Here is a 12349-nt window from a genome sequence, read left to right on the forward strand (position 1 = left end):
ATGTCCGGGTGTTCAATAACACAGTGCAGTCAGTCGTGAGAATATCAACTGGCGTACAAATAAAAAGAATATACAGCCAAATAAAAACAAACAAAAATGAGTACACGTAACAAGGTGAAAAATATTTAATAGGCCGTGAAGGTTTTTATTATCCAACAAAGCGGACGTAATGGAAATTACAGACACATTTGTTTAAAAAATGTTTGTTGTTTAACGCCACACTCGGCAATATTCCTGTATATGACGGCAGTCTAAAAAAATCATGTCTGGACCAGACAATCCAGTTATTGACATCATGAACATCAATCTACGCAACTGAGATACGATGATATGCATCTTACCACAAACATAGTCGCCTCTTACCACAAACAAGGGTTGCTGAAGACCAATTCCAAATACAATAATTAATTATCAATGTTCATCATTTCTATCTGACTTACTTCCTACGTTCCTACAGTACATGGGGGGCACGGGTGGCCCAGTCGTCTAAAACGCGATTCGCTGTGCAGAGTTGCGTCCCTTGGGCACGCCAGAAACATATGATTGTGGGTTCGAATCCCGGTTCGCCCCGATTATGTTTCTAGGTTTGCCAGCACCATACCCGTGCTCGTGGGTTTCACCGAAGTGGTAAACGTCTGAGACCTGCATCACTCCGGGCTTTCCTCCCACATTAAGCTGACACGCCGTGATATAACTGAAATACTGTTAAAAGCGGCGTTAAACCCAACTCACTCACTCCTACAGTACATGATTTTTTTTTTAAATACGACTTTGCGGTTGTAACCCGACCATCCGACGAAACAGTATTGCTTTGTTGACATCTGGGGTATGTCTGTCTGGTCCTGTTGGCATTTTGATGTCCAGCAGGCAGTAGACAATTTGAAGTCTGTCATCCACGGTGTCAGTTGGTAGTTGCCTTGGCCGTAGAGGGCACGGCGCATACTGGATTTGTACATTTGTGTGAATTTTGTCTATTAAATCAGGAATTTTCAATTATTTTCAATTGGTACGTAATTTGATGATGTTCATGCTCTCACGGGCATTGTTAGTCCAATGGAGCGGAACTGATTTTGGTCTTTCCTTTGAAGGCAGGAAAATGTCAGTTTTTTTAATAGTTTTAATGACTTTAGTAAGGTAAGGATAGGAATCGGGAACAGTTGTTGAAACAAGGTCTTCTAGTTCCATTTGGTTCAGTTCGAACTGATAGGAGTCATAATTGCTATTCATCAGTCCGGAGGGCCCAAAACATTTCTGATGAATGAGTCGTATCTGCTGATCTGAAGCGCCAACCTGATGTCTGGGGCCACGCATGAAAACGTCTGTCTTTCAATATTACTTATGAAATAGTATACAGAATATGACACTATAAATGTACATTATTTTTGTTCCATAAGCAACTTTGCATTGTATCCTTCAAAGGCTAAGTTATGACCACCACGTCAGTTCGAATATAATATAATCGTATTTGCTTCGCAGATTCACCATTTAAAATAGTGGTGTATGTATTTTTTTCTAGCTATATGTTATGTTTTATAATTAATACAAGAACACAATTATATAGAATACACTTTATTATTTTGTATCATTCCACTGGACGCTCCCTGACGTTGCCCGGACGCTTCCGGACGCCCCCGGGCGTTGTTTAGTAGGACCAACACATACAAATAATACTAGTTTTGTCAATATCTCTATTTTCATCGTTTTCATTTACAGTTTTATATGATAGATCGAGGTAGGGATGCGGTTAAATTATTCATCCTCTATGCACTTTTCCCTTTTCTTTTTAAAATAGTGTCAATAGATATCTGTTTGTGTAATAATAGAAGAATGTGTGACTCACAGTATCAATTTCGAGTTTATTCTAATTACTTTTTGTACCTGTCAGGTTTACACATAATATTAGATTTGGAGTCAGTCTCTTTATAAATATGGAAGTTGCGCCAGATATTGAAGGTTGGTTTGTTGGTTGGCTTGTTTGTTTGTTGTTTTACGCCGCACTCAGCAATATTCCGGCTATATGACGGCGGTCTGTAAATAATCGAGTCTGGATCGGACAATCTAGTGATTGATATCATGAGCATCGATCAACGTGATTGGGATTGATGACATGCATCAACCAAGTCAGCGAGCCTGACCACCCGATCCCGTTAGTCGCCTCTTACAACAAGCATAGTCGCCTTCTACGGCAAGCATGGGTTGCAGAAGACCTAGTCTACCCCGGATCTTCACGGGCCTCACACGCAGAGGGAGACCGGTCTGGTTGAAATCTCCCATATAGTAAATATAGATAGATCTTTTACAGACGGCCTGAAACTGGTGACGTCAGGGCTGAAACACATGACGTCATTACCTCTGTCTTATAAACTTGGCAGTGGCTCAGTTATCAGTGGTATCAAGTCAAATCTCAGCTTGGCCTGAAAACAGGTGAGAAACGTTTACAATCAAAAGGCCTCTGTTTCACGGACTCGCTTTGACGGATTGGCACTAAAACCATAATTTTCTTTTGTAGGAAGAATGGACTTTTTACTTTTATGGAAAAGAGTTCTGCATTATTTAGAGAAATTATATGCAACGTCACGTGACGTGATGGCGGGCGTGGTCAGAAGTTCAACAGGCAACAGAATGTGAACTAAAACGTATTGACGCCAAACAGAAAAGGAAAATTTAAATTTTTCACAGCCGCTTAAAATACTTACGGGGATCTTGACATAAATTACACTTCCCATGAATGAATGAATGAATGAATTTCTCTATTTCCCTCACAGTTGAATCCGAAGATATTACACAGGCAAATACATTGTTTACAAAACATTATTTAGATGACTTGACAATACAGTAAACTACGGTTATAACGAACACGCTTATAACGAACTGATCGATAAAACGAACAAATTTTTTAGTCGTGTCCATTTGTTGTATATATGCTGTATATCTGCTTATAACGAACAACGGTTATAGCGAACAAAAATTAGTGGTCCCTTTGAGTTCGTTATAACCGTAGTTTACTGTATACAATAAAATCATGTCATACAGTGATATACATGCATACACAATTTACAATGTACAATTTGTGAGCAGTAGGGTATGTGTGTCTAGTAAATATACATAAGGTATTTCTCCACATTACATATAAAGTGCGAGAAAGGCTGTATGGTGTATTCCCAACTTCTGGGTTTTAAAGTGTAGCATAAATATTCTACATAACGTTCGTGGTATTACTGTTGTAATTTGCAAAAGGTTACCATAAAAGTAAGTGAAACATCAAAATATTGAAAAACAGACTCCATGTCCCTTATGGGCCACCGTGTTATCAAGACTGCAGTGGATTACCCATCAGAGTCTCTCGACGATGACCGTAAGGAAGACCAGTAAAATGTTCTCAACTGACTGAGAGGCACATGCGGAATCGTCTGATATGGTGTCGTGCCCGTAAGTCGATGGAACTTGGCCAACCGGAGAAGGATCCATTGGTCTGACGAGTGTCGAATGCTGATACGAACTGTTGATGGTCGAATACGTGTTTGGACCAAGGAACATCCAGAAGACCTTAGCATGTGGCGGGGGGTCTGTCATGATATGGACGACAATGCTAGATCACACAGATCTCGGGCAGTTTGGGCTTATTTGCGTCAAGAAGGTCTCGCCACACTTCCTTGGCCGGCCTGTATTCTGTAACAGTAAGTGAAATATCAAAATATTGAAAAACAGACTCCATGTCCCTTATGGGCCACCGTAGTTATGTAGGATGCAACACGAAAATCCTCATCCGAAAATGGTTTCTCTTACTAATAAATCGAAAGAATTTTCAACACTATCCGTGATTCTTTGGAAACGGACGTAAAATATCTCTGGCTGGCGTATAATAATGTACTTGAAAATGAGATTCTTAAAAGCATTATGATTTATTTAGTGTTTCACTCCCGAGCCTATAGCTACGAAAGTAGCTGGATACATTTAAATGTAAAATCAACAGTATTTCGTGTGTGAAATCGGGGGGAGAGGGTAAACATTAGTACATTTGTCTGTAACAAAGTCATGAAAAGGAGTTGGGAGCATTCATGTGAGAATCGTTGGATTACGCCCTAGGATTTGCTTGTTTGTTTGTTTTTTAACCATGCACTCAACAATATTCCAGCTGTATGACGGTGGTCTGTAAATATTCGAGTCTGGACCAGACAATCCGGTGATTGCTTCAGGATATGAATAATATACACCAACTTTACTTTTACGAATAAATATGGCTATACCCCCTGCGCCTCTTTGAGATGAGTGGCCATGCTGACATTTTACATAGACGTTAACGTCATCATCCACGTCATGGAGTAATGATTCACGCGTGTCGTCTAGCCAGTGTCCTAGCTACTTGGGTATTTGAAGAGGTCATTATGCGACGATGTCGTATTGGCCATAGCAGATACACACATGAATATTTATTTAAAGGTGGGGATCCTCCATTTTGTATCCCTTGTGATGAGAGAATCATCGTCAAGCATGTCCTGCTTGACTGTTGATTTTTCTGTCACAAGGGATAACTATTTCAAATCATCATCAGTCAGGGATCTTTTTAATAATTTAGTTCTCATTTAATTATTGTCATTTTAAAGGCAATTGAAGAGACATCATCCGTCGTTAACATTGCGAAAAGATGTGGCATTTTTTCCTTTAATCATCACATACGTTTTCAGTTTCGGTTTCAAGCTACTTCTAGGACGGGTGCCAGTGTGACAGCTGAAATATTTGGAGAGAGTGAGTGAGTGAGTATTGTTTTACGCCGCTTTTAGCAATACTCCAGCCATATCACGGCGGGGGACACCAGGAATGGGCTTCACACATTGTACCCATGTTGGGAATCGAACCCGGGTCTTCGGGGTGACGAGCGAACGCTTTAACCACAAGGCTACCCGACCGCCCCTATTCGGAGAGACCCTTCGAACGCATGCGGATAGATCAGAGTGCATGTATGTGGGTAACTGTAAGAGTTCCCCTGAAGATCCGGGTTAGAATAGGTCTTCGGCAACCAATACCAGTCGTAAGAGGCAACTAAAGGGATCGGGTGGTCAGGCTCGGTGACTTGGTTGAAGCATGTCACCGTATTCCAGGTGCGTAGATCGATGTCAATCACAGGATTGTCTGTTTCAGACAAGATTATTTACAGACCGTCGGAATATTGCCGGGTGTGGCGTTTTAAATTGAAAAAAGAAAGAAAAAAAGATGTCCATATATTCTCATTCGTCTTCAACGTATGAAGAACATCATATTTTACTCTTTCGAACGCTTCGAAGTCATTGAAGATGCAGTAAAATCTGCCCTTGGTCTTTGAGATGTATTTCTGAGCAGTAGTTTGAAGAGTACATATTTTGGTCTTTGGTTGAGCATCCTGGTTAAAACCAGCTTGTGACTCGTTTATAATATTTTTAATGTCATACCAGATGGGAGTCGCCCTGACGTCAATACGTATACATGTACACATACATAAGTAGTCACTACAGTTACATCGGAAGATCAGTTTGTATGTATACATGTATACATACACAAGTAGTCACTACAGTTACATCGGAAGATCAGTTTGTGTGTATACATGTATACATACATAAGTAGTCACTACAGTTACATCGGAAGATCAGTTTGTATGTATACATGTATACATACACAAGTAGTCACTACAGTTACATCGGAAGATCAGTTTGTATGTATACATGTATACATACACAAGTAGTCACTACAGTTACATCGGAAGATCAGTTTGTGTGTATACATGTATACATACATAAGTAGTCACTACAGTTACATCGGAAGATCAGTTTGTATGTATACATGTATACATACACAAGTAGTCACTACAGTTACATCGGAAGATCAGTTTGTATGTATACATGTATACATACACAAGTAGTCACTACAGTTACATCGGAAGATCAGTTTGTGTGTATACATGTATACATACATAAGTAGTCACTACAGTTACATCGGAAGATCAGTTTGTATGTATACATGTATACATACACAAGTAGTCACTACAGTTACATCGGAAGATCAGTTTGTATGTATACATGTACACATACACAAGTAGTCACTACAGTTACTTGGGAAGATCAGTTTGCATGTATACATGTATACATACATAAGTAGTCACTACAGTTACATAGAAAGATCAGTTTGCATGTATACATGTACACATACACAAGTAGTCACTACAGTTACATGGGAAGATCAGTGTGTATGTATACATGTATACATACATAAGTGGTCACTACAGTTACATGGGAAGATCAGTGTGTATGTATACATGTATACATACATAAGTAGTCACTACAGTTACATGGGAAGATCAGTGTGTATGTATACATGTATACATACATAAGTGGTCACTACAGTTACATGGGAAGATCAGTTTGCATGTATACATGTATACATACATAAGTAGTCACTACAGTTACTTGGGAAGATCAGTTTGCATGTATACATGTACACATACATAAGTAGTCACTACAGTTACATGGGAAGATCAGTTTGCATGTATACATACATAAGTAGTCACTACAATTACATGGGAAGATCAGTTTGCATGTATCGGGTACATATTCACAAGTAGTCACTACAGTTACATGGGAAGATCAGTTTGCATGTATACATACATAAGTAGTCACTACAGTTACTTGGGAAGATCAGTGTGTATGTATACATGTATACATACATAAGTGGTCACTACAGTTACATGGGATGATCAGTTTGCATGTATACATGCGCAGGTAATTACTACAGTTACATGGGAAGATCAGTTTGCATGTATACATGTATACATGCATAAGTAGTCACTACAGTTACATCGGAAGATCAGTTTGCATGTATACATACACAAGTAGTCACTACAGTTACATGGGAACATCAGTTTGCATGTATACATACACAAGTAGTCACTACAGTTACATGGGAAGATCAGTTTGCATGAATACATGTATACATACATAAGTAGTCACAACAGTTACTTAGAAAGATCAGTTTGCATGTATACATGTACACATACATAAGTGGTCACTACAGTTACTTGGGAAGATCAGTGTGTATGTATACATGTATACATACATAAGTGGTCACTACAGTTACAGGGGGCACGGGTGGCCCAGTCGTCTAAGGCGCCGCGATTCGCTGTGCAGAGTTGCGTCCCTTGGGCACGCCAGAAACCTATGATTGTGGGTTCGAATCCCGGTTCGCCCCGATTATGTTTCTAGGTTTGTCAGCACCATCGTGCTCGTGCATCGTGCTCGTGGGTTTCACCGAAGTGGTAAACGTCTGAGACCTGCATCACTTCGGGCTTTCCTTCCACATTAAGCTGACACGCCGCGATATAACTGAAATATTGTTAAAAGCGGCGTTAAACCCAACTCACTCACTCACTCACTACAGTTACATGGGAAGATCAGTTAGCATGTTTACATGTATACATACATAAGTGGTCACTACAGTTACATGGGAAGATCAGTTTGCATGTATACATGTATACATACATAAGTGGTCACTACAGTTACATGGGAAGATCAGTTTGCATGTATACATGTATACATACACAAGTAGTCACTACAGTTACTTGGGAAGATCAGTTTGCATGTATACATGTATACATACATAAGTGGTCACTACAGTTACATGGGAAGATCAGTTTGCATGTATACTTGTATACATACATATGTAGTCACTACAGTTACATTGGAAGATTAGTATGCATGTATACATGTATACATACATAAGTGGTCACAACAGTTACATGGGAAGATCAGTCTTCATGTATACATGTTTTGTATTCGTGATGTATACATACATTAGTGACTGGGCCTTTGAGTGTCATGTGTATGAGTGATTGGGCCTTTGAGTGTCATGTGTATGAGTGACTGGGCCTTTGAGTGTCATGTGTATGAGTGACTGGGCCTTTGAGTGTCATGTGTGTGAGTGACTGGGCCTTTGAGTGTCATGTGTATGAATGACTGGGCCTTTGAGTGTCATGTGTATGAGTGACTGGGCCTTTGAGTGTCATGTGTATGAATGACTGGGCCTTTGAGTGTCATGTGTATGCGTGATGGGGCCTTTGAGTGTCATGTGTATGAGTGATTGGGCCTTTGAGTGTCATGTGTATGCGTGATGGGGCCTTTGAGTGTCATGTGTATGAGTGATTGGGCCTTTGAGTGTCATGTGTATGAATGACTGGGCCTTTGAGTGTCATGTGTATGATTGACTGGGCCTTTGAGTGTCATGTGTATGAGTGACTGGGCCTTTGAGTGTCATGTGTATGAGTGACTGGGCCTTTGAGTGTCATGTGTATGCGTGATGGGGCCTTTGAGGGCTATTGCAATTGGTTGTAGGGTATGTTGTGCCAGTATCAGGGACTTTGGGTGCCTTTTACTGTTAATCTGAGGGCCCCCGAGGGCTATTTTTTGAACATTTCAGGGCCACTTAGGGCCATATTAAGCAATTCACAGAGCCACTGATTGTCATATTTTAATTGATTTCAGGGCTACTCGGGGCCACGTATGACAGTATCAGTACCACGTGGGGACATTGTGTTAACTTCAGGGCTACTCGGGGCCACGTATGACAGTGTCAGGTCCACGTGGGGACATTGTGTTAACTTCGGGGCTACTCGGGGCCACGTATGACAGTGTCAGGACCACGTGGGGACACTGTGTTAACTTCGGGGCTACTCAGGGCCACGTATGACAGTGTCAGGACCACGTGGGGACATTGTGTTAACTTTAGGGCTACTCAGGGCCACGTATGACAGTGTCAGGACCACGTGGGGACATTGTGTTAACTTCGGGGCTACTCGGGGCCACGTATGACAGTGTCAGGACCACGTGGGGACACTGTGTTATCTTCGGGGCTACTCAGGGCCACGTATGACAGTGTCAGGACCACGTGGGGACATTGTGTTAACTTTAGGGCTACTCAGGGCCACGTATGACAGTGTCAGGACCACGTGGGGACATTGTGTTAACTTCAGGGCTACTCAGGGCCACGTATGACAGTGCCAGGACAACGTGAGGACATTGTATTAATTTCAGGGCCACTCAGGACCACGTGTGGTGGTCTCGTGGCCGCTGAAGTACATTACAAATCCCTAGTTTATGTTTTCTTTCGATTGCTTGTTTGTTTGTTATTTTACGCCACACTCAGAGATATTCCAGCTATATGACGACGGTCTGTAAATAATCGAGTATGGACCAGACAATCCAGTGATTGACATCATGAGCAACGATCCACGAATTGGGATCGATGATATGTATCAACCAAGTCAGCAAGCCTGACCACCCGATCCCGTTAGTCGTCTCTTATGCATATGACAAGCATAGTCGCCTTTTACGGCAAATATGGGTTGCTGAAGACCTATTCTACTCCGGATCTTCAAAGGACCAAACATCATGTAATACGATCACATAGATACAAAGCCATGGAATTCTAAGGAAGAATAAGCGTCCGCCCGGAGGGCGGAAGGTCCGGGGTTCGATCCCCGACCGCGTCATACCAAAAGACGTTAAAAGATGGTACTTGGTGTTACACTGTCTGGCGCTCGGCATTAAGGGGCTAAAACAAGGACTGGTCGGCTCGGAGTCAGTAAAATGTGTCTGAGTGGGGTATTCATGTTAAACTGCGGCATGGTATCTCAGTGAGCTAGCACTATAAATCGGCATCAATCAGGACTAGTACAAGCAGCCACACAAACACACACGCGTACATGCACGTCGCTATATAAGTGCAATAATCTTGGTCGCGACGTTAAACCCCATTTCACCTCACCTCACCTTACCTCACCTAAGGAAGAAATAGAGGTTATCACGCGAGTGTGTTTGGGGATGGTAAATATCCTGTATTAGGAATAAACATTGTATTTAGCGAGCCTTTGCGAGCTAAATACATAGTGTTTATTCCTAATACAGGATATTTACCATCCCCAAACACACAAGCGTGATAACCTCTTTATCATATAATGTCATTCTTTAATTTTGTGTTTGGACCTCACAAACATTACATTAACATTGCGAGTTTTCCTGGAATGCGCGCATTAATATTTATTACGTCACAGGGTAAGTGATGTGTCAGTCGGACAGTGACAGTAGCCAATATAGTTCCAACTGAAATCTGTTTCTTTTACAGTGGCAAAGCAAAATATACGCATAACAACAACAAAATTTACTTGCATTTCGCGGCAATCCATCGGTCTGTCCGCTGGAGTAACTGCCCTTTGTCAAAGGGAAGCTACTCTAACCCTAGTCTATGAGACGTCATGGCCACGATCAGACATTGTTGACAGTCGGCCTGTCCTGTCAAAACGTTTGAAGTGCAATCAGATGTACACACAGCGACAAAACGAAAGAAGGTAACAATTCAAATATATTTCGGCCAAATCCAACTATTTTTATTTGTGGAAAAGGTTTCAAGCCGCAGAGGTCTACAAGCACAGATATGGCTACTGACCCCGCTTGGCTAGGGCTAGTGCCCTCGCAAAATTATTTCGAAATTTATATGTCCAAAGTTGCCAAAACTTATAAAATGCCTTAGCGACGTCACAGTTAGACACTGATTTTAAATATATTAGACTGTTCTTTTGCTTATGAAAGCAGTTATCTCTGTAGTTTATCCAGATTCCCGATGGGTAGTTCTGACTCGATTGCCGAATGACAAGGGCGACGCCATGTTTGTTTATAAACACAAAAAGTAGTCACTACTTGACCTTTAATATTTCCATCTCTATCCGCATATGACCCCAACGGATATCGTTTTTATCCGTTGGCGTTATCCTGCCGAGAAACCTACCCATTATATGATAATAGTTAATATTATTACTGCACACATCAATAAACATGATTAATGACACATCAATAATGATGTCCAAGTAAGCAATTGTCAAACGCGCGATGAGCTGATCATTTGCAGCCAGTAACTAGACATCCGTGAACGGAATGATTATACAAGAAGTTCTGAACTGATCAAATTATCTGATTAATGTCACCCGGCGGACCAAAATAAGGTATGGTTATCCAGGACCCTGACGTGAAAGAGTCGTGAATCAAATCGTTAAACCTACTGAAAGACTCGGCCGGGACCCAACAAAGGTAGCTAGATATCAGGTTTTACTGAATCTGCATGATGAGAATTGACTTAGTTTTACGCAGTTATAGCCATCATCCAGCAATACCATCCCCTGTACATTAGGGCTGACGTAATGTGTGACTATAATAGTCAGCGCTGTGACCAAGTTTGAGTGGACTGTGCCTCAGTATTCCAGTCACATATTTGTTATTCTCACATAATTACAGATTGTTGTGATCAGATATAGCTTGAATATTGCTGATGCCGGAGCTAAAAAACGATCACTCACTATTAGTGATAGGTGAAATGGGGTTTAACGTCGCGACCAAGATTATTGCACTTATATAGCGACGTGCATGTACGCGTGTGTGTTTGTGTGGCTGCTTGTACTAGTCCGGACTTATGCTGATTTATAGTGCTAGCTCACTGAGATACCATGCCGCAGTTTAACATGAATACCCCACTCAGACACAGTATACTGACTCCGAGCCAATCAGTCCTTGTTTTAGCCCCTTAATGCCGAGCATAAGACAGGGTAACAACAGGTACCATCTTTTAACGTCTTTTGGGATGACGCCGCCGGGGATCGAACCCCGGACCTTCCGCTCTCCGGGCGGACGCTCTACCACTAGACCACGGAGGCGGTCCCTTTCACTATTTGGATTTCCTCTACTATAGTACGTATGACCCAAAAATTACGAGAGTGTTTCAGTTGATATTTGTTGGCGATGTAATCCCACCACATCACGATACATTTGGGTATACACACAGTGAGTGACAGTATTGTTTTACACTGCTGTGAACAATAGTTTAGTTATTTGACGGCGCGTCATACTGTAAACACCAACACGTCGTTTTGTTTCGTATGGTGGCATTTAATTTGCGAGCGTCCAGAGAGTGTCCGGAAAAGCGACGAGTTTTTCAAGCGTAAAATAGACAGAAAAACTATGCTTCTTGCACCGCCTTGTACAAATGTTAACAGCCAATCACATTGCAGTCCCTTGACGCAGGTGATGTCCAAGGCTTCCTTCAGGAGGTTGTAGAGTTCGTACTTCTGGTTGCGTATGCTTTTCTCCAGTATCTGTCCCGCGCAGTGCAGCGAGATTTGCTGATAAGTCATCTTACCGAGGCAAGAGAGTTAACTGTCTTTGAAAGTCCAGTTTCCACTTTTATAGTCAGTTAACTCACTTGCCTCGGGAAGATGATTATCAATGGAAATCAGACACGCGCCAAGAAGTCAAACTGACCCATATTACCAAGCTTATTGACA

The sequence above is a fragment of the Haliotis rufescens genome, unplaced genomic scaffold, assembly GCF_023055435.1.
Source record: "Haliotis rufescens isolate VD_foot unplaced genomic scaffold, xgHalRufe1.0.p SCAF_13, whole genome shotgun sequence".
NCBI classification, from domain to species: Eukaryota; Metazoa; Mollusca; class Gastropoda; order Lepetellida; family Haliotidae; genus Haliotis; species Haliotis rufescens.